Source organism: Dreissena polymorpha, chromosome 11 (assembly GCF_020536995.1).
Source record: "Dreissena polymorpha isolate Duluth1 chromosome 11, UMN_Dpol_1.0, whole genome shotgun sequence".
Lineage (NCBI taxonomy): Eukaryota > Metazoa > Mollusca > Bivalvia > Myida > Dreissenidae > Dreissena > Dreissena polymorpha.
Window position 1 is genome coordinate 7,857,083 of NC_068365.1, and position 23,574 is coordinate 7,880,656.

Consider the following 23,574-nt stretch of genomic DNA (forward strand, 5'->3'; position numbering starts at 1 on the left):
TGTCCTATGTTGCACTGTAATAATTTGGCTGAGCAGAAAAAGTCATTTTTAGACATGATGTATCAAAATCTCGCGCCAAGCCTCAAATACATATACATCATGGGTAATTTAAAAAAACAACATTTGTACAAATAATATTTAAATTACAAACGTTAAACGAAAGCCGAAAGCATTTAGAATTTCGACGTTATGGTTTCAAAAAAATAATCACCTGAGGTCAAAGGAGAAAATAAGCCATTAAAAAACGTAAACTGTTTAGTGCGGGTAAGCAGATGGTTTGGTATGGAAATGGATATCTTCTGTTAGACGTTTAGTCTTTTAAGTCGCAGAAGAAGGTCAAGTTGATTACAGTTACTGACTATCACGAAACCTCAGCCTGAAAATTATTTCAAATAAAAAGAGTTCATGACAGGCCGGCAGATTGAAAAAATGCATTCATAATCATCTTCGTTTACAGAGTCATTGTTGGTTGCAGAGATATCGTTAGAAAAGCTTTACACAAAATTAATCTTAAGAACGCGTAAGTACAAGGCTGTGTTTAAGATATTACTGAATTGTTAATATTCATTATTATCTAAGTTTATTTTCAATATAATGCGTTCTTACAGTTGTTTTCAAGTTTGTTTTTCATGCGTATGTTTGTCATTGCAATGATAGCATGATTATGTGCATATTTTTAGAAATGGCGGCTATGTACGAATCAGTTATTTGTAATTGAAACTATGAAAACAACTTAACTATTTGCTCCTTTAGTGGCAGAAATCAAGCTCGGATGAAATGAGAGAAGGGAGAACGGTTTTATAAATGGATTTGACCTGATAATAAAATAACTTATAATTTATAATTTTCGTGAGCGCAGCTGTTTGTTTTAGTCGGCCTCCTCCAAGCAAATCAAATAAGCCATATGATATGGTTATTTTCATGTCCTACCGGTGCGAGTATTTTCTCTGCTAGTACAAAATATGTTTTGTAACGTTTTGCATATTCAATCGAATTGAATATCATATTTTAAGTCAATGTCTGCTCACGCTTATAATTAATTTGACACCTTATGCAATCTGCTCATGCATATAAAAGTTAGAACATGTATAATATATTTTGTAGAAATATTTTTTATAAGTTACTCTTCATTAATTTATGTTGACAATTCATATGAAATAGTACGCACATGTGTACACGCGGTTCTTTAAAAAATCAAACATTTATCAATGAAATGTATTTCGCTTGGTAATAAGCAGAATTCGGACATGTAAAAAATTCAATAATTAATTTACTTGAATACTTAACCGTTGTATTACCAATTACCAAATTCGTAACACTTGTGTCTGACAAGTGACGAAGGATTTTTATATATTATCAAGCAGAAACTTACACGTAGGTGTTATTTTCACTTCAAACGAACGCTGTAAAGCACGTATGTGTCGAGCCTTTTGATTTCCGAATGCATAAATATATTACAGTTGGTGATGTAGCGGTTTAGTTAAGTTGGTATCATTGAGAACAGTATGAATTCTCTTTTAAAGAATTATTTGCTCACGCTCAGTCTGCTTATTTTATATGGCTTTGGAATATGTTGTGTGAGTAATATTTTGTGTCATAACTTTGTACACTTTCGTGTTTAAAAAATAATAATTTACCACCCAATCCGCAGTTCAAAACAAGTTATATTTATAATTAAAGATATTCTTTGTTACAAACTGTATGTGTATGTGTAGGCTCTTATTAAGACATGATTCATGTTTTACAATGTTAATTACCTATAAGGCTGTTTAAGAATATCGTAGACATTTTTGTTTGTTGCGTTCTTATTATTACCAAAATAATAACAAAGAAAAAATCGTCAACGAATAGGCATTTGAAACGGATTTAATACGAATTTTGAAACATATGTAATATGAATTATGAAATGTATGCTTATAAAGAAATACTATGTGGTATGATGGACCGGCGCACGGAGAAATATATGTTATGAAATTAAGTATAGTTAAGTAAATATGTTGTGTTATAGTGCAATAAATTAAAGAAAGTTCAACGCTAATAAAAAGAAAAGTTGTCATATACCATTTAACAAATGTGTTTTGAACTTGACCGCGTTAAACACGTCTAAAGCATATTATACGGAAGCACATGACTATCGACAACTGCAAGAATTTATAATTATGATTGACCTAAGGTCGCATCAAAAGTCATTTAAACATTTGTTGAATGGATGAACATAAAATAAACACGAAAGGCCCCTAAACAAGTCAAATAAACAATTTACATAGAATTTGAGTAACGCAGAGACGAAACTGCGGATTACCATCAAAACAGGAAACGTAAGCAATAAAGATTATCCGCGATTGCATTCGGTAAAACGCTACTGCTGGTGTTCAAGGGTCATCAACGGTGCCTTATATTTTAATGACGAATTCCGCGATACAATGTGAATAACACGTTATCTAGCGCTCTTTGTACAGTATAGATAGAGTTCTTTGTTACTGCAAGTATAAGTTATAGTTCGTTGATAGTTTACATAAAATCTACAAGTCGTCTATTCATAAAACTGTTAAAAACTTCCTTTAATTATTATTTACAGCACTTATTATGTTGCTATATTCTACTATATTATATGTCAACCCCTGTAATGAAGATAAAAAAGAAATAATAATTCTTAAAAGTAAATAGTTATATATTCGCAGTCATTGTATAAATTGTGTATGTTTTCTTTAAGTCTATATTATAAATTTAAAGTACTCTGCCTTTTGTTATTTTTTACCCATGTTACTGTGAGTGTAAGTGTAAGGTGATATTTTCCGTTTTAACTCGTTAAAGAAGTTTTTGAGAGTTTTATTAACATAAGTATATATTTTAAAACCGATAGCATCGTTAGCCATACTGTTTAAGTCGCACAAACGGAAATTCTTACAAACACCAAACACTGCGTTTCAGAAAAAAAGACACGATGTTCAAAAAGTAATTAAATTAAATTTCTGTCCTTATTGTGAGTAGGTTCCTGCAGAAGTGGCTACAAAGAAGATGGAACCAAATGCTACAAATATTTTGCAACTCCCGTCTCCTGGGACCAAGCTAACAAAACTTGTAAAGCTGATAATTCATCTCTGATCAAAATGGAGGAATTGAATGTGTTTAAGCTAGTACACTTAATACTCAGAGGTAATGATTACTATATTTTGTTTTAAATACAAGATTTGATTCATACATATAGCTTCATTTTTATCAAAACATGTGTTGCTTTATAATAAAACTTATATGTCGTAACCTACATACTTATGTGAGCAGCTAAGGGAAGACATATTTGGGTTGGTGCAAGAAGACAACCAAGCTCGAAAATTATACAATGGTTAGATGGAGATAATGTCAGTCGGTTCTGGACCACTGGTCATCCAACTAATGACCAATACGATTGCGTGGCAGCTACTAATTTTATATATGGTGCATCGCTGAACGATCGCCCATGTGAACAGAAACTTTCGTTCGTATGCGAAGGTAATTTATGTATTATTATTATTATTGCTACTTAAATGAGTGTGCTGACTATATACCAATTTCTCTTAATAATCAGCCTTCTTGCATTTAACCTCTTGCTTCACGCATCATGTATTTCCGAAGTAATAGCAAATAAAATAAACACAAAACAATTAGGCTTCTATGATACTTTAGCGTCTTACTAAATAATGTGCGTGCATGTATTTATATTATGTTGTGTACTTCAATATCCTCAATCCAAAAAAAAATTATTGTATCTTAATTGCAGAGTCTAACGGACGACATGTGTTATAATTGTAAAGTGAAAAAAAGTAAAGTTATGACTGAGTGTTCAGTTTACAGTTCATAGACGCTTGTTTTTATATATAGACAGTTTAAAGACCTCGAATAATCTAAAAGAGTTAATGTGAACTAAGATTCGTCAAATATGTTGTTAATTATCATAGCTTATCTCTTTTCATTATTACTATCATAATTAAAAAAGTAAAGAAAAATACAATGTGTCCGATGTTTACCAAGACGGACACTTTATGTATGTCTTGTTAGTTCCTTGGGACAATCAGGAACGTGATAATAAAACAAGACCATCGACATGGACTGTTACATATTTAAAGTAAAGTTGAATGGAAACAGTACAAAATAAGTTGTACTCATCATAATATCGCATTTTTTTCTCAAAACAAGTATGCATATTTGTATGGCATTGAATAAAGACCGGGTTGAAGGCGCGCCCAACAAGTATCTTTCCCATATTTTATCATAAAAAATTCAGTGAAATACAACGTTGCGATAATACATCTGCCTATTTGCTTGAAATGTATACAAATGGAGATCCCTAAAATGAACAGGCAGCATGTCCGTATTCAGAGACTAAAATTTAGGCTGTCAACATATGCCAAACTAGACATAAATAAAACAGAAATAGTATCGTTTTAAAATAACGTTGTCGATACTTAATCTTAAACATACACAGAATACCAGCTCATACATTCACAGTTGCACGGTGCCTATACCAAGTGACTTTTTCGGATCTGTGTTGGGAAAATAAAGCGCGACCCAGTTAACATTTTAAGGATCTCTCTCTTTTAAATAATTATTTAATATTTAAAAAGAGATCCTTAAAAATGTTAACTGGGTCGGGCTTTATTTTCCAAACACAGATCTTAAAAAGTCACGTGAGTTGTCAGGTAAGAATATTTTCTGAAATGTCTCAAGAGCTTGGTCTTCGTCAATTGCACGACTTATTTTACTGCATATTCTTATGTTTGCGTGTGTTATTCGTTACTTACTTATTACTTTGTGTAGATCGGTATGCCTGTTTAATAGGTGAATGCAGAAGTGACTACACAATATATCGGAACATATGTTACAAATACTTTTCGGATGCAGTGTCCTGGGAAGCAGCGGTCAGACAATGCAAAGGGGATAATTCAACCCTAATCAAAATAGATACAAGCGATACACTTTTGCTACTGGAATTCATACTAATCACGAAGTCACCTATATATTTGATATTTTATATAAGGCTATAAATAAAGGAAGTACAAATTGTTTAAGATCAACACTTAAACTATATGTCGATGGTTGTTCATGAAATGTTTGTAATGGCATTTGTTATTTGTTATTTGCAATTTAACAATAGAATACATCAAAACTCAATTAGTTCAAAAACACTGTACTATGCACAATACATTTTATCTACAATCTAGAATAGGATGTGTCACTTACATATATCGTGTATATGTGCATCATTCAAATACTACATATTACTAAATAGACAGTACATTTTGCTTTTGGGGTTACACTATTGAAGTATTTTCTCAGTAAAGTAAGACAATCAGGCGCTCCGGACAATTAAAAGTGTATCCTGTTTGGATAAAATAATACACGCTTTAACCCCGAAAACAATATTTTTTAATAGTTTTACACATGTTAAGTTTTAATTTATTGAGTATTATTTTCATCTAATGTACGGTTTAGAAATGTAATGCCCTACTGTTTTTACATTAATGTGGTTTATTGAAGTAAGAAATAAACATCCCAGCGCCATAGTGATAAATGAAAATTGCTTTTAATTACGGAAACGCAGATAAGTTTTGTAAACAAGATTAACAAATGTATGTAGCTCATGTTTTATGCATCAAAATGATTATTATCATTTTATAAAACTGCCTCACATTTTCTTAATCAACGTAATTGTGCTTCTGCATAAAGCACTGACCCAATGATAATAAGGCAACGCCATAGCATTAATTGCAAAAGAGCTCTACTCACCAGATTTGTTCCCATAATAATACCTTCGTTTGTAGATAAAAGAAAGATACGAGGGTTTAAAATGGATCCAAAATTAGTTGTTTATCTTGACACATGATAAAATAAAAATGCCTTACAAGCAGCGTCGTCCTTACATTCAATTGCAACCACTAATGGTCTCTTTGTATAATGTTTATTATTTGTTTATAGGCTTTCTTTGATGGCAAATCAAAGAAACGGTTTATTTATAATAAAAAATAACCTTTAACATAAATTGCCCTTGGACCTTTTGAACTATTGATTCCAGGTTATATTTACTAATCTACGTTTAAATTCGTCAAAAATTTACTCAACCCATAACTTAATGTATAAATACGATTGAAAAAGCTATTCTAACATTTGATTTAAGGCATTACCCATCCACATTGAGTAATTGAAGGATGTTAAGAATTTGAAGATAAATATTGCACATTAGTGCTTCAAAAATGCAATATAGAGAAAGAGTAAAATTATTTTTTTATGTTAAATATTGTCACGGTTTGCAATGAATTCATTAATTAGTGACAAACATGTCAAACATCAAACATGTGTTTTGTGAGTGTTGGTCGATATAAAGGACGATATAGCGACAACACGTTAACACGTAATAAAGTTGACTTGACTTTCCTATCTGATTCGCCAATACGCCCGAAATCTAATAACAGGCGCTAAAACATAAAAACCTGGTATAAATGGTTGCTTGTTTTCGTTATAGAACGTACACAGGTGTCATGTTGGCGGCTCTAAAGATACGCCGACACGCCATGTACCTTCATTTATCGTTTGGACTAGAAAGTTGTCATTCTGACGTATTGTCCTAATATAGCTTTAAAATCTCGCCTAAAAGCCAAACTGAAATCATCCACCATAGATTAAGCATACACACTTGCTCATACTTCTATCAAGTAGAGAGGTACGAACATTAATAGGAAAACATAAAAAATGCCATTGAAAAATGGCATTGTCTTGAAGTCACTTAGTTCGTTTTAACGTTCGTTATTTAATACTTCTGCACTGACATATCATGCATCAATGCAACGGTTTGTTATGTTGTTGTTTTCATTAATAAAGGTGTTTTGAACATTAAACTTTGATTGAAAAATCGATAATATGTTTACCGATATAAGTTTATCATAAACTAATACTTGGTCGTCTTAATTTTTGGAAAATGTACCCTTTAACTTAATACTGTCTTTTTCAGAAAACGTTGTAAGTTCAATTTGGGTTGGAGCAAGAAAAACATCTAACTCGAGGGAATTTCAATGGATCAACGGAGCGAATGTCAGTCAGTTCTGGAAAATAGGAGAGCCAAATAATCATAATGATATCGAAGATTGTGTGTACTTTGTAATGGGCACCCCTGGATTTCTAACTGAAGTACAATGCACATATGAATTTCCGTTTCTGTGTGAAGGTACGTTTATTATCATATAAAGCATTGGTAAATGTACGAGATGCTGTCTCTGACTGTATATTATGGTAAACATTGTATTTGTATTAAAACTTAAACGAAGAAGCACATTAAACACCTTCAGTACAATTATAACTAACCGAGCATCGAGATAATGCGTGTGCATGTGACTGTAAAGGCGAGTCAGTGCATTAGCATTTAACTGCATAGGCATGTCTATGCATAGGCGTGACACTGCATTTGCATTGAACTGCATTAGCATTTCACTGCATAGGCATGTCACAGCATAAAATTATGCGACTCATTGCAAAAGAGACTAATTGCATAAGCGTGTCACTGCATTATCATTTAACTGCATCGACATGTCACTGCATAGGCATGCCACTGCATAGGCGAGTCACTGCATAGGCGTGTCACTGCATAGGCCTGTCACTGTATAGGCGTGTCACTGCATTATCATTTAACTGCATAGACATATCACTTCATAGGCATGTCACTGCATAGGCGTGTCACTGCATAGGCGTGTCACTGCATAGGCGTGTCACTGCATAGGCGTGTCACTGCATAGGCCTGTCACTGTATAGGCGTGTCACTGAATTATCATTTTACTGCATAGACATGTCACTGCATAGGCATGTCACTGCATAGGCGTGTCACTGCATAGGCGTGTCACTGCATAGGTGTGTCACTGCATAGGCGAATAATTACATAAGAGATTTATTGCATAGGCGTGTGACTGCATTAGCATTTCACTGCATTAGCATTTCACTGCATAGGCGTGTCACTGCACATGCGTTCCACTTCATAGGCCTATCACTGTATTAACGTGTCACTGCATAGGCGTGTCACTGAATAGGCGTGTCACTTCATTAGCATGTAACTGCATAGGCGTGTCACTGCATAGGCATGTCTCTACATAGGCGTGTCACTGCATAGGCGTGTCACTTCAAAAGCATGTAACTGCATAGGCGTGTCACTTCATTAGCATGTAACTGCATAGGCGTGTCACTTCATTAGCATGTAACTGCATATGCATGTCTCTACATAGGCGTGTCACTGCATAAGCGTGTCTCTGCATAAGCATGCCACTGCATAGGCGGGTCACTGCATAGGCGTGTCACTGCATAGGCGAATCATAAGCGTGTCAATTCATTATCATTTCATTGCATTCGCATGTCACTGCTTATGCGTGCCACTGCATAGGCGAGTCATTTCATAAGAGAATCATTGCATAGGCTAGTCATTGCATAAGAGAATCATTGCATAGGCTAGTCATTTTATAGCCATAATGCTGCATAGGCGTTTAACTGCATAGGCGTGTCGCTGCATATACGTCTCACTGCATATAAGTGTAGCTGCATCGACGTTTCAATGAATAGAAATGTCGCTGCATAGGCGTGTCACTGTATAGACGTGTCACTGCATAAGCGTGTAACTGAATAGACGTGTCACTGCATAGGCAAGTCGCTGCATAGAATCACTGAATAGCCGAGTTATCTCAAAAGGGAGTCATTGCATAAGCGTGACGCTTCATAGATATGTAGCTTCAAAGATTTGTCGTTGCATAACAGTTTCGCTCAATAGATGTGTCCCTGCATAGACGTATCCCTGCATAGACGTGTCCCCGCATAGACGTGTCCCTGCATAGACTTGTCCCTGCATAGACGTATTCTTGCATAGACATGTCGTTGCATAGACGTTTAATTGTTTAAGCATGTCTCTGCATAGACGTTCAGCTTCATAAACGTGTCATCGAGTAGGTGTCGCTGCATGCAAGTGATTTTCAAGGCATTTACAGGTGTCCATCTATGTCAGTACACTTGAGTCGCATGTATGCAAATAATTACAATTAAACTAGACTGTGTACCAATACCACCGTAAAAGATGAAAAGAAAGACAATGCGATCTGGGTGCAAGGCTTAATTTAAAATTGAAAACAGTTTATATTTCCTTAGTGTATTTTTGTTCCATAATTTGAAAACAAGGTTCAATTTATCTAGCTGCAATAACTTTACTCGAGTTCAGAAGTAGTATTAGATCGTATTGTTTTATGACATCATATGCGATCCTTATTTAATATGCATGTACACATTAATTACTAGTGCAAATAGGAAAAATAAATCAAGTAGTTACAATTACCGCATTTAAAGCTTAACGCCGCGGCTAAGTAAATATTATCAAGAATCTACAATATATACTTTTACAAAAAATTTAAGTTAAATACTAACAGTTTATTATGCTGCTTTATGATAATACTGTCTAGTAGTAAGAATGTCCGCTTCTTCAGATTTTTTATCAAATATAATGAAATTAATTCAAGGTTATATCGACGTATTGATTTATTAGCATGCTTTATTGATATAGCGTCAGTCATAAACTCATTTGATAGGTTAGGTTGTATAACATTTAACTATGTGTTTTTTAAAGTGCCTCATCTTTAGTTAGGAAAGTAATTTGTTAGATTATAAAGGATAGATATAGTTCATGTCTTTTTATTTTTAATAAAGATTTATGGTTGCCTTTTAGCATAGCAATTCAGATATATATGTTCGCTTGTCGAATAAATAGACTGTGAAATATTTATTAACATTAACACACCATATTAAAACAATAAACATACCAACAATGATTTTAAAGCTGTCGTTTAATACTTATATAAAGTGCCACATTAATCTCGCTAGGTTTTGGCATGTTTTCAACCAGTAGCTCAAGAAGCATCTGAACAATTGACGACACCACTTGTCTCAAGTCAAGGAACACCGCGAGACATATCTGATCTTGTTACCGAAACATCTGCACAATTAACGACACAAGGCGCCAAAAGCAAGGGGGCACCCGAGGACAAATCTGATAGGACGTTACTAGCCGTTAAAATAGCTGTTCCGTCGGTCGTCAGTGGCCTGCTTTGTGGAGCTGTAATGGCGGTTGTCTGTACTTACTTGATGCGAAGGAAACGCCAGTAAATAGAATAAATATGAAAATGCTATTGTTTTATAGCCATTGGTCAGTTAAAAAATAAAAATAATCGATTTGTATGATTGTTGTCCCGTTCTTTCTTGATTAGTTGCTGATCACATTGTGGTACTTACTGACTTAATATACATTTTCCACAGAACTATAGATAAAAACCATCTCATTTGGTCAATATTTGTCAAAGAATGGTTTCCGATCAAATTGTTTACTGCAGAATCAGAGTTAACGTGCAGCTACATTTTGGAGCGCGATATGTTCGGAGGAAGCCAACCGGTGACCCTGCTAACGTTGTTAATACAAGCACACAAAACATCGAAGACTCAAACATCAACCAGGCAATTCTAGATCACATTCCTGATCTGAACCGCGATGTGGATATCCCATCGGTAAGTGAAAATACCTCAACACCGTTGTGTTTTTAAACTATCGGCGATAACGAATACATGTATCGACCATTGATGGTGATCTACAATCATTATAGAGACAACTTAGATAACATACAACCTCAAAACAAAAATAGAGAATAATAGGTTAGTGTTGATCAGGTTTGTCATGCGAGGCTTAGAAAACATGAGGTTATATGTTATATAAATTGTCTCTATAATGATTGTAGATCAACACCATCAATGGTCGATACATGTATCGTTAACGCCGATAGTTTAAAAACACACCACCGGTGTTAAGGTATTTTTACGTGCCGAGCACGATAAACTTGATCTATAATCAACACTAACCTATTATTTTATTTATCCCACTTTTTATTCAGTAAACCTTTTTATTGAAACAAAATTAGTTTAACAGGATAATTTCGCGTTTTCATGAGTGTTTGTCGTACTTTCATAGTGACTGTAGTGTAACCAACGTCAGTGTATTACTCCGCGTTCCAAAAATAACCGCTGATCAAATAATCATTTTTTTTTTAAATCAGAATATCGTTCTGTGGCAAAGAGTCGTGCGTTTTTAATTACAATTGTATTCATATTGAATTGCAAATCTAAAGGTTTTAAAACATTAATATAAGTTGTTATATACAAGGAACAACATTTGTTTACAACGTAGCCTAACAACGTAGCACGTGCCGTTGATTATAGATGAAATTTAATAAACGGGGCTTTAATCAACCGAATTCGCGGTAAAAGTGGAACAAAATACATTCCAAGGCTTACATAATATATTAACAGGTGCACGTTGACCCCTACCATGAGCTGGAAGACGGGGACACGTATGACAGCATAGCTGAGAGCGGTCTGCAACTCAATAGGGCACTTCCGCCTCTTCCAGACGACATGGGAGGATCACTCAGGGGTAGTGTAGATGGTGGGTATATAGAAGCGGTGAACACATATATTTCCAGGAGTGAATCAATGAAATGGTAAACAAAGTACAGCCATTGTAATGTTAAACACATAAACACAAATTGCAATCAAATAATGAAACTATCTATCAGTACGATCTTGCTCACGGCCTTATTATACTTTTAAATGTATATACATACGCTTTGCAGATTTTATATTGTAAGAACTTATTTTTTTTTTTGTAAATTCTCTTAAATTGGAGATATTTTAGAGACTACATGTATGTGTACATCATACTGTTCAAAGGTTTAAAATACTAACTGATAACTAAAATTATGTATGATACGCCAACGCATATTTATATTATTTTGTAAACTAAGTATTATCTGCTGCCGTGAGTGGCATTGAAATTAACTTATATTATCGATTAACGTATTTATGTATAGTTTACTTTTTTCGTATTGTACTAAGCGTTACATTTATTTTGAACTCGTAATTATAAGTCTTTACCCCTTTTCTTCGTGTGTTATATTATATTCGTTTCAAATTCTCACTTGAATTTAAAAATGATGTTATCTTATTAACTATTCACTACTTATGTTCAGCCATTTATAATCTAGGACTTTATCTTTTGACGAACCACATGTTTCAATTGTCGTTGTTTAGGTGTTTAAATATATATTCGCGAGTAAATGATGCTTACATGAACATGAGGATTTGTTATAGTGATATTATTACATAACAAATGCCGACTCGTGATTTAATAACTAAATTTGATTTGATTAAACTATGCCATTATTATTTATTTTTTGTCTGAGAGGTTTATACGATGCATTCATTTGCATTTATTGATATGATATAAAGTTTATATTTGTTTGAATTAAGGGATGCGCATTGCTAAGAATTTTCATGCATCATGTAGACTTTAAGTTGTTGCTGGGGTTTAGTTTAATATAAAAGTCCAGTGCTTATTTTTACTCAAAGAGACATAACTTATTGTATTACAGACATATGTGATCGTTGTATCGATATTTATCTTACGGTAATATTTTAAAATATGCGACGTCTACACTTGCTTGGAAGTTATTATGCGTTGCATACAATAAAAGACATAGTTGCTTGTTTTCTTTAATGGAATAACCTGTTGTTGTTTTTTTTCAGTGATTTCATTACGGTTATATTTAATTGAGCAACGTGTTTATACAAATGTTTTGCTTTGCTAACATTTACGTGAATGAACACCAATGCGTTGAGTTTGTTAACAGTTTGTTAAAGCACTCATATCTGCGAAGTTTGCTTTCGACCAACTAAATATTTTGACTCATGATTTTCTAGAACTTATCTAGATTTAAACTAAGATTTTCTTTACGTTTAGTGTTTTTTTTTAATTTTGCAATCCTAGCATATGTATAAACACCATAAATTATTAAATTTTGACGGATACAGTTTTCGATTTGTTGGACTGTTATTTTTATGTATGCATGAGTACGTTTTATTCATTGCACAGGGCATCATATGCTAGAAAAGAATGAATATGCTGTGTAATGTTTTTTTTGTGTTTTATGAATAATGTATTCTTCTATAATTTTCAGATACTTCTGCATGTATTTTGCACAGTTAAACATATATGTGTATTTACTGCAAAATGTAATATTTACATGAAAGAGGACCATTCACATCGATTTGAAGGATACCACAAATATTGTTTATTTTGTAGAGATTGTTACAATGACTATGATACTGTGGACATCATGATGCTAGAATAGAGTAATGCAAGATAAGGACCGAGTAAAACAAAATGTTGGTTCGATTATAGTCGCCGACAAAAAAATATTGAAATGAAGGAGAATTCTGATCTGCAATATAATTGTAGTAGAACTGCATTGAAAACACTGAACCCTAGGGCGGTCATTAGCGGAAATGGTTATGCCTCTGTGTTGTTCTTGCTAAATTATGTTCACAGATAGCCGTTACCATAAACCCTAGCATTTGATTAAAACTAGTTCGAATTTTTAGAGGGAGATGTAGAAGGGGAGAAAGGAGGTTACTGCATCGGTAGAGTCGGGCACTGCAAAGAAGAATGCAATGATGGCACAGAGTGAACTCTTTTGATAAGTTTATAGAATAATTATACTGTGTTTTGTTTAATCATTTTCATTTTATTTATATAAATTATTTTTACACTGACAAAAATGAATATTTAATAACAAGCAAAAACGCTCGTAATACGTGACAATGCCTGTTTCGAGCAGTTATTGCACAACCAATCAACAAGCATTGTCTCTACAACAGAAGCTCACGATCAGAAATGATGTTGGGTTTATTCCTTAAACTGAGATACGGAAGCAAATTAATGCCTGATGACCATGTCCCTTGAGAACTTTATCAACGCCATGCTTGGTTGTGGTCTGTTTACATCCCTTCTCGAATAGTTTACCGTTTTTAAGTTACCAGTCAACTGTGCAGCCTTGGTAGGGAAGCTGCTCAATTTGAACACAAAAAACAAACTGATCTTTTATAACAATTTGTGCCCGTTTTAAACCATTTTATTTTAGCTCGATTGCATCAAAGTACTTACGACTTATTTGAAACGCCCCGAGTCCATTTCCTGGGCTTAGAACCAGTACTTAGTGTCTTTGTAGCTGAACGCTCCCACAGTGGGGATCGAACCCTCGACCTCCGAGTTTCTAGGCGGACACCATACCCATTACACCACGGCCACCTATTTAGGTAGCCGAGTCTAACATTTAAAATACGTAACAACACCAGGTCAAACATACCACTATACCGAAACCCGACGTTAATTATTATGCTTATCGACGATAGTCCATAAATTATGAAATACGATACGAATTACTAGAAAAAGTTATGACTGGTCCTCATAAGTAACATTTAATTGCACAAAACGGAACATGATTTAATATTGTTGCGTTGACTTTATGTAGATTTGTTATTCGTATATGTGTTAACGTATTATCGTCCTTGTTATAAGTTCAGTCTTACTTGTCTATAAAAATGTAATTTATCTTGATTCATTAGTTTGTATATAATTTGTAGAATTATATGTATAACTCTTAATATAAATGTGTTATTCTTACTGATTTGAATGGTAATGTGAACATGATTTCAAGCATTTAATCCTAGGGCAAATGAAACAAATGTACATTTAATATATTTACATTCAGAAAGGCATAACACAATGTCATGCAATGTCTTTACACGGTCTATAATGTGCCTTACGCTATGTTCATTTGCTTTTATTAAATATCGTATTGTTCAGTATATTATATCGATTTATATATCTTTAATTTTTCTTTTTTAGTACTTTTTTCGAGCGAATAAATATGTTTGCGAGTTTATGATTATGTTATGCATGTGCAATATCATCTCTAAGCCACTAAATACATATTTATCAACCACATATTTGATTTAATGATTGTGATAATGTTCTTGATTTAATTGTTTCTTGGGGCGCACAGGGTATTTTGTTTTATTTAAAAAAACAATCGGCGCAATATATTCCGATATCGAGGACTTGAATTTGGTTTAAACTGTTTGAGGTATTTTCTACCAGACGCAAGTTCGTTCGTGTTATTTTAGTTTTTGTTAAAGTAAATGTTGACCTATGCAAACATGTACATGAATAATATTTGATAACACTCCTTAGTATTATATTATGATTCTGATTATACGTCCTTTTAAAATATCATCTATTTTAATTTTAATTTTGATTGGAAAAGCGCGCTCCGTATGTATAACGTCAATTTGAAATTGTAGTGTAAAAGCTGTAAAAATGGCTTTTACGACATGACCATTACATCGGCTACAACATCCTTCCGGTATTGAAAGTACACCAATATTTATTGTTAAGAGAATGGGTTTTATTGTATATTATACCGAGTATTTCTTCCTTTATTTTGCCCAAGTGGCGCCGCTAGTCTGGCCAATGGCATTATGAAACAGTGCTTTATGAAAACCAGCGTACATTTGTCTTTCACATATAGTTTTGTCCCCCATCAATTCAAGTATATTAAGATTGGCAAAGTTATAGGATAAAACAAAGATATTCTGAAAATAGCTATGAATAAAAATCGTGTTCTCACTTTTACGAACTTGCATTTAGATTTTATCAAATGCAGGACTAATGTAACTCCAGAAACACTATTAGTAAAGAAATTCTTGATTTTATTTGTGAACATCCATATCCCGAATTAACGCAAGATATCGTTAGTGAAACAATGGAGGTCAAAAGGCAACCTTTTACACAGAAGTGATGTAAAATGTTATGTTTGTTTTAGATGTAAGTTCATTATAATATTGTTTTTAAACGTCGCATACGATGCTTAATTTCATTAATATTAAGAAGTTAAACTCCAGCTGCTCCAGCAGTGTTGCATTTCTATTATACATACGTTCATGGTCTTTTATTTATGGCAATATTTAACATTTAGTCGCGTATGGCATATTGTTAGAATAATTCGACCGAACGGTCTGACAGAAAAGCGGTGAAGTTCCTATGTTAGAGAAGGATATTGCATTCTGAATTCAACAAATCTCGTGTAACATTCACATTGATTCGCTCCATTAGAAATATTGGTACCTAAACTTCTAAATTGGTTACATATTACTAACGACAGTATATTTCTACCGTCCATATATTACTACCGTCAATTTGTTATTCAAATACCTTGAATTCTTTAAAAATACAACTTATATTGAAATACTTTATTCCTAGATGATACTAATTTGGATTAAATGCCGTCAATCTGTTGTTTTCATTGTTTTCACTAATAAGGGTAAGTAAAGAGCCTCGTTGTGGGAAAACTTGGCTTAAGTCATGCTAGTAAAGTGTCCGCTTTCCGCTTGTTGGTATGTTTCGTTTAAGGAAGTCACTTCGTAGCAAAGATCCAGTTTAGGTGGGATTATCCTGTTTACCGCAGGTATTATCACGTTTACAACAGCTGAGCTTGAATGTTATACAGACACAGGCGCCTCAAAGTGCGTAATATGAAAATCTTGATTTCGCACTGTAATGACCACAACACCCACGAGGATCTTTCTTTCAGAAGAGTATACATGTTAAGTAATTATTTTACAGAACGAGACATACATCGACATACTTAGGTCTATGTTTATTTAAAAGTATTAAGATGTTATAGATCAACACGTGCTAAAAATAATTTAAAACAGTAACACTAGAAATGATGTGAACATACAAAATAGGCCTACACAGGTTACAAATGTGTAAACTTTCGATCCAATGATGCTTGTTTTAATGAATAAAGTAACTCATATAACAATTGCAATTATTTTATTTTAACATAATCAAATAAATGGAGTTGATAATGTTCTATCATGTTCATGATAAGAACTTATGTATGTATGCATTTATTAATTTATTTATGTATGTATTTATTATATCACTATGTTGATCTCACCTGATATAACGCTGCATAATACATTTTTAATATCATGTTGAACAGGAAGTTCAAACCTTTAATGTTTTCTGCATAAAGTTGTTCAATCCCGATAAGTATGCAGAAGCTTTAGGCTTATTTCCTAAAGATTTATTTAAAACAAGATGTGTTTGTGAATATATTTGACCTTTGGCCTTGAAGGATTACTTTGACCTTGAGCTTTCACCACTCAAAATGTGCAGCTCCATGAGATACACAAGCATGCCAAATAGCAAGTTGTTATCTTCAATATTGCAAGAGGTATGTCAAATGATGCAAACAAACCAACAAACAAACCAACAAACAGACCGGGAAAAAACAATATGTTCCCCAGTATAGACTTGTGGACATAAAAATATTGCTATTGTCTGCACATTTTAAAAGGGTTTAAAGTTCTGATCAATGGTTCTTGAGATAAAGGCAAATTAAACATGCCAACATGTCGAAAACATAGGCAATCGAGACCGGTGTTGATAAGGCTAAACATATCAGTAATAATTTTGCAAGAGAACGCGTAGTTACAAAATTTAGAGACTAAAATACTGCAGCTAATTAAATAATGCAAATCAGAGGGCACAAAACAAGTTTAGTTCATAATAATTTACAGCTGAATTTCTAAAGAATCTGTGACAACGAAAAGGAGTTCAATCCTGTTGGTAACATGTTCCACTGCAACACGCAAGTCATCTTCATGCACAATTCAATCATTCAGGAAAACATGTCCATTCCTCTGCTGTCAACACTTCCAAAATGAAAATGTTTCTCCCGACCTACCATGCAGTTGCACATTCATAATGGTCAAATAATTCCAATAATTGGCATGATCTTTGGAATTGTTCTAAAAGTACAGAAGCTAAATATTTACACACAACAACCACAGTATGCAAAACATGGAGTAATTTCGAATTTCTAAGAAATCATCACTCAATTCATTACACGTGTAGATACAGTGCGAAGACGTGAGCGACTAGCCTTGACATATAAAACGCGCTAAAAAAGTGTTTTCTTTAAAATATATAATGAATGCATTTATTTTGTAAAATGTTTTGATATATTATTGCTGCTTAAACTTTTGTTGCAGAATTTAAGAAGCAAAGAAACTTAACAACGTTATAAAATTACTTTGGATAGCACTAGGTTCGTGTTGAGGAACAAGGCTATTTTTAGACAGATATATACGTGCTGAACGAATGCAGCGGTTACCGAGCGTAGAGATTATATGTTATTTTCTTGAAAACGGAGGGTAAGTGGTATAAGTCGTATGAAAAACATAAAAGACAGGTTACGACCTTCAGTGTGATAATAAAGATCAAACCCCGATTATTTTGTTGGAACATTAAATCAAACCATTACTACGTACATGTCTACAGTATGAAATATCATAGGCCATGGACATGTCCGCAATCTGTACTTAAAATCGGACCTGGAAAGTAACCGGCTCTTCTAAGGCCATAATTGGCGCTGATTACGTTAATAACATTATGTATATTATTACTTATCCGATATGTGTCAATAGTTTTATCAAATTATATATTTCACGTATCATTGGTATTGGAAAATCCCAGTTATGCATTTTTTTTACATTTACTTTAATTAATTTCGACTTGTATCATTACGTGTGTCACCGTATTTTACTTAAACATTTTAAAATGTTATATGGTAATCCCTTAATGTAGATAAACTAACAATTTATTTACAGATACATGTTTTGGAATCACGTTGTGTTGTTTCGAAAAAAATTCTTTACCTATACTTAACGACAATGACTTGCGGAAAAAATGAAATTTGAATATACCATACTCGCGTCGGTAGTTAGATTAAATATTACTATACTCGTATAAATATTAATATATTTGTATATATTTCAATGTGAGTAGTTCATTCTTAATACGCACATTAAGTTAGACAAACAAGTTAAATGTATATGAAACATATATTTACATATACATCAATGAACATTTTACACCAAACATATGAACAAACATAAATAAATTATGTTTCATACCCGGACGTAACTTTTTGCTGATGTTACATTAACAGTATTTGCCCATGCATGTGCAGGAAAAAATGCGCAGACAAATAATTCACAAGATAAAACGTTATACACATAATATATCAACACGTAACTTCTCTTCTACGCAGCACTTTGATAATTTTGATTTAAGTGAAACGCCTCAAGATATTTATTTGGCATTTCATATTTTGTTAAATGTGATCTTATTTATTAAAATGATTCATTCCTTACTCGAAGACACATCTGGACCACGTGCATTCACGGTTTACGTGTGTTATGCTTGAAAATCCACGTACGCGAATATGTTTGAATAACTTTCGCATATTATGTTCAAGTTATTAAGGCAGACCGGTAAAATAATACAACGACGGTATGCGTTTGCTTTCGGGAAATACCGTGAATATTTAATCAGGAAAATGAGACCATAAACGAGCTCTTCAACGAGAAGATTAAGAAACAGTATACAACTGAAAGCAAAATAATTTTCTTTTTGTTTATGCTTTTATCATTTTTGTATATGGTAAGTGATAATAAGTTTTAATACGTTTCATACCATTACTGTTATCGTATTGAAACATATCAACATCCAATCTCCATGGTTAATTATAATAAATGAGCCGTTAATTTCAAATATAATTTGTAGAGGCTGCTAATTGCCCTTCGACATAGACTAGGGCTGTCATGTATATGAGCAATCTTGACCAATTAAAAACAATTCATAAAGCAATCTTTAGAGTGCGGTATGGGCTCAGACGAGGTTAACAGGTCACGTTCACAAATGGAAACTAAGACGTGTAAAAGGCATGCATACAATAAAATATTCGGTTGATAATGTTAAACAGTGGAGGGAGGTTGTCCGATCGAAGAGCATTCTGAACATGATTGATTGCAGGCTTATTAAGAAATCCATGTATACGAACACCAGCTCGTACCGCACATGAAAACCATATACATATGTATTACATATGTATCATCTCACACTGAACGATCCAAATATTGTTTAACAGTTTAATAACGGGTTTAACATACTTGTATTTGCAAAGACAAGATGCGCAACCCTCATGAACTATATGTCCCATGTGGAACTTGAAGTATTCGGATTTATGGTTGAACATTTCGACCTTTTTCATCAGATATAATTGGGCAATAAGGCACATGTTTCGATCTTTCATAAGAGCAATGGGTTGACATGCATTATATTGAGAAAGAAGTTACGAATGCCTATTTAACCAGAGCGTGGGGAAGGACCTACCTCATTACTTGAAAAAGTTGTTAAGTTTTCATATTTTCAGTATATTCGGTAATAAATTTTTCTGGGTACAGTTTCTGAGCATTTTGGCAGAACACCATTAAGTACGTCTGCACATTCTCAAGAACTGTCATCCGATGACGACAATGACCAGGTAGAAGGTGCATGTAGCGTCGTAATGGAAAACCGCATTGGGTTCTTCGTTTCTGGGCAGCCTGCGGAATCAAGCAGTGACTCCACTGACGAAGATGGAAGTGATGACGGCGATGCGCTTTCACTTGGAAATCCTGGATGATAACCAAAACATGCTCTGGTCTTCACAGATGTCGAGCGTGTGATTCAATTCATATGCAACTATGCGGACGAATTCGGAATTCAACAACCTGCAACTCCGCGTGGGAGAGACGATACGGCACCGATATACCTACACAGCGGGGCAACGAAAATGAATATTCATAAGCTGTACAAAGCCAGCTGTCAATAGGCTGGTGTCGTTGAAAAAGCTCCTTTCAGTCAATTTGGAGTGCCTGCATCCCACATATAAAGCTTGCATCCCCTAAGGACGATGTGTGCGCGACATGTGAGGAGCTGCGAAAGAAAATTATGGATTCAGTATCGGAAGAGGACAAACTAGCTTCCACTGCTGAAATACATAGTCATATTGTTATTGGACAGAAGAAAGAGACCTCTACAACAGTCTCATTAAAAAGCAAAAGAAACGTCGCATCTATGTCCAGCTGAACGATCAAACCACTTCACATTTGATTTCGCGCAAAGTGTATGTATACCACACCATGCACAACAGATGGGCCATTATATTACGAATCGTTAAGAAAAGTCCACATTTTTGGAAGGAGAATTGATGGACAATCACGTCAATTGAATTTTCTTATCGACGAAAATGAGAGCACCGGTGCAGATGGAACTAATGCCCAGGGACCAAACGCTGTCATCTCGATGATAGACTACTTGCTCAAAAGCCATGGATGTGAAGACGTCTCGTGCACAATACACGCAGATAGTTGTCCGGGTGGGTTAATTTTTCATTGTGATCATTATAATTTCATATTGCGTTTAACTCATAATATACCGATAATATTGGAATAATTGTATTGGTTATATTTATCGTGATAATAATAACGCGAATCATAAATGATCATAACATATTAACGTGATTTTAAAATGAATGATGATGGAAGTGTACTGATATTGACGACGACGACAACGATGGTGGTAAAGATGATGATGATGGTAATAATGGTGATGTTGATGACGATGAAGATGATGACCATGAAGTAAACGATTACTGGTGATATGATCTTGACCTCTTGATCAAAGTTATTGTTGATGCTTTCAGGTCAAAACAAAAAATCAATTTGTGCATGGGTACTTCGCATGGCGACTCCTGACACGGCGTCACACTTCAATCGAATATATGATGCAGGTTCCGGGTCATCTACGGTATTTGGTGGGTAGTGGGTTCGTCCATATTACAAAGCTATACAGGTAATAAACCTTATCGTTGTTATAAGTTAACATTTAGTATAGTAATTACAATGAATTAAATATGTTACTATTAGAAAAAAACATAAGCTTTACAATATAAAGAAGTGAAACTCCAGCTGCTGGATCAGTATTGAATTTTCATTAAAAACAATTAGTTGGTCCTTTATTTAAGGCAAGTGACCGATTGCCCAAACAGTACAAAACAGCACAATACAGCACAATACAAACCAACATAAACACAAAATATGAATAAAGCTGGGGTCACCGCCTTGGAACGGTCAATGCAAAGCATTTTACAAGTTGTATTTGCAACATTAATATACAAGATGCTTATAAGTAGTTTTATTGAAGATATCAGAATAAACTACAAGGTAAATGGTATCATTACATGTAAGTCCTTAAAACATGCTATACATGGTTTGTTTTACTTGTTTTATTGAACATGCGCTTCAGACGCTCGGACTGTGACAGCATTCAGCATCTAGAGGATATTGTCAACAAGTCGTTTACTGCAAACGAGGCTGTCTGATATCCGACCTGGCGCTGGCGTGACTGGAATACTTTCTTGTCTACATCTTTTTAAACAATACCCGGGATAAGGTAGATTAGGTAGTGTGTCCAACTTTTTATAAGCGACACATTTTTCACAAGTATAAAAATACACAAAAATATTCATAAATGCACACATGTTCCCCACACATATTTGTATGTTGTGAGTCACCAAAATATTAAAGTGTTTATCAGTGTGTTAGAACTCACTTGAAATTCAGCAGTGTTTATTTCTTAATTTTAAATAATTATAAGATACTCAGTAATTAATTATTATACTTAATAATAAAACATATTATTTTAAGTAACACGTAGCTAAACGACATGTTTAATGATTTGTTTCTGGCTAATGTGTTTCAGGAAGTACCAGTACTTCAGGTTCGACTCATCGAGGCCCGGCACGGTTTTCGCGAAGAAAGCAATGGACCAACCAGAGGAAGAGTTCTTCATCATGAAACACATGGAACTCCCCTCAGTAGAACCGTGCTTAATTAAACCGGCAGGGCTATCAGAGAATCGCGTGAAATACCTTTACATAACTGTCAGACCATTTGTGCGACCATGTTATCAAGACATAACCTGTCCAACACCCACAGACTGATTGCATGTGATAACATCATGTATCAAACATCAACCGAACCAGTTATTTCGATCCGTGCGCATGTTTATGAAGGGTTTTCCAACAAGTTATTGTAATATTTAAATAAGTGTTTGATATTGCGAAATATTTACATGCTGTTAACGTCATGAATGCGTCATTCCGATTGAAAATGACGCGACGTCAACATCTTTGTTACATTACAGTATGCGTATATAATGTTGTCATAGCAACGCTAAATAGTTGCGTACACATGTAATTTATACAACATTGGATTCGTGGATGAACGTACAATATGAAACTGAAAAACGCTAAAAAATGATTTTTTTGTCATTAATGCAGGTTTTGTCATTGAGCGGCTCATATATAAAATGATCAATCTACTTGCGTTATTTATAGTGTGTTTATCGTTATGTCACCTATTTTCGCGATGTACTTTCGATTTCACATCGCGAAATTTTATTACCAAATATACTGAAAATATAAACTTATTTCAAGTAATATAATATACCAGTCGTTATATTTTAGTCAAAATAAACTAATAATTGTCAAACATACGGTATTTTATAACTTTTCTTTTTTCGTCAATCGCGGTTGACGGTCCCTTAAAATCATGTTAAAAATCTGTTAAATGAGTCAGTTAAATCAATAAAGGATAAACAATCATATATGCACCAATAATCAGCGATATAACGCAATCAATAAAATGAAAGTGTTGCATCAGGAGTACGTTTGATTATGT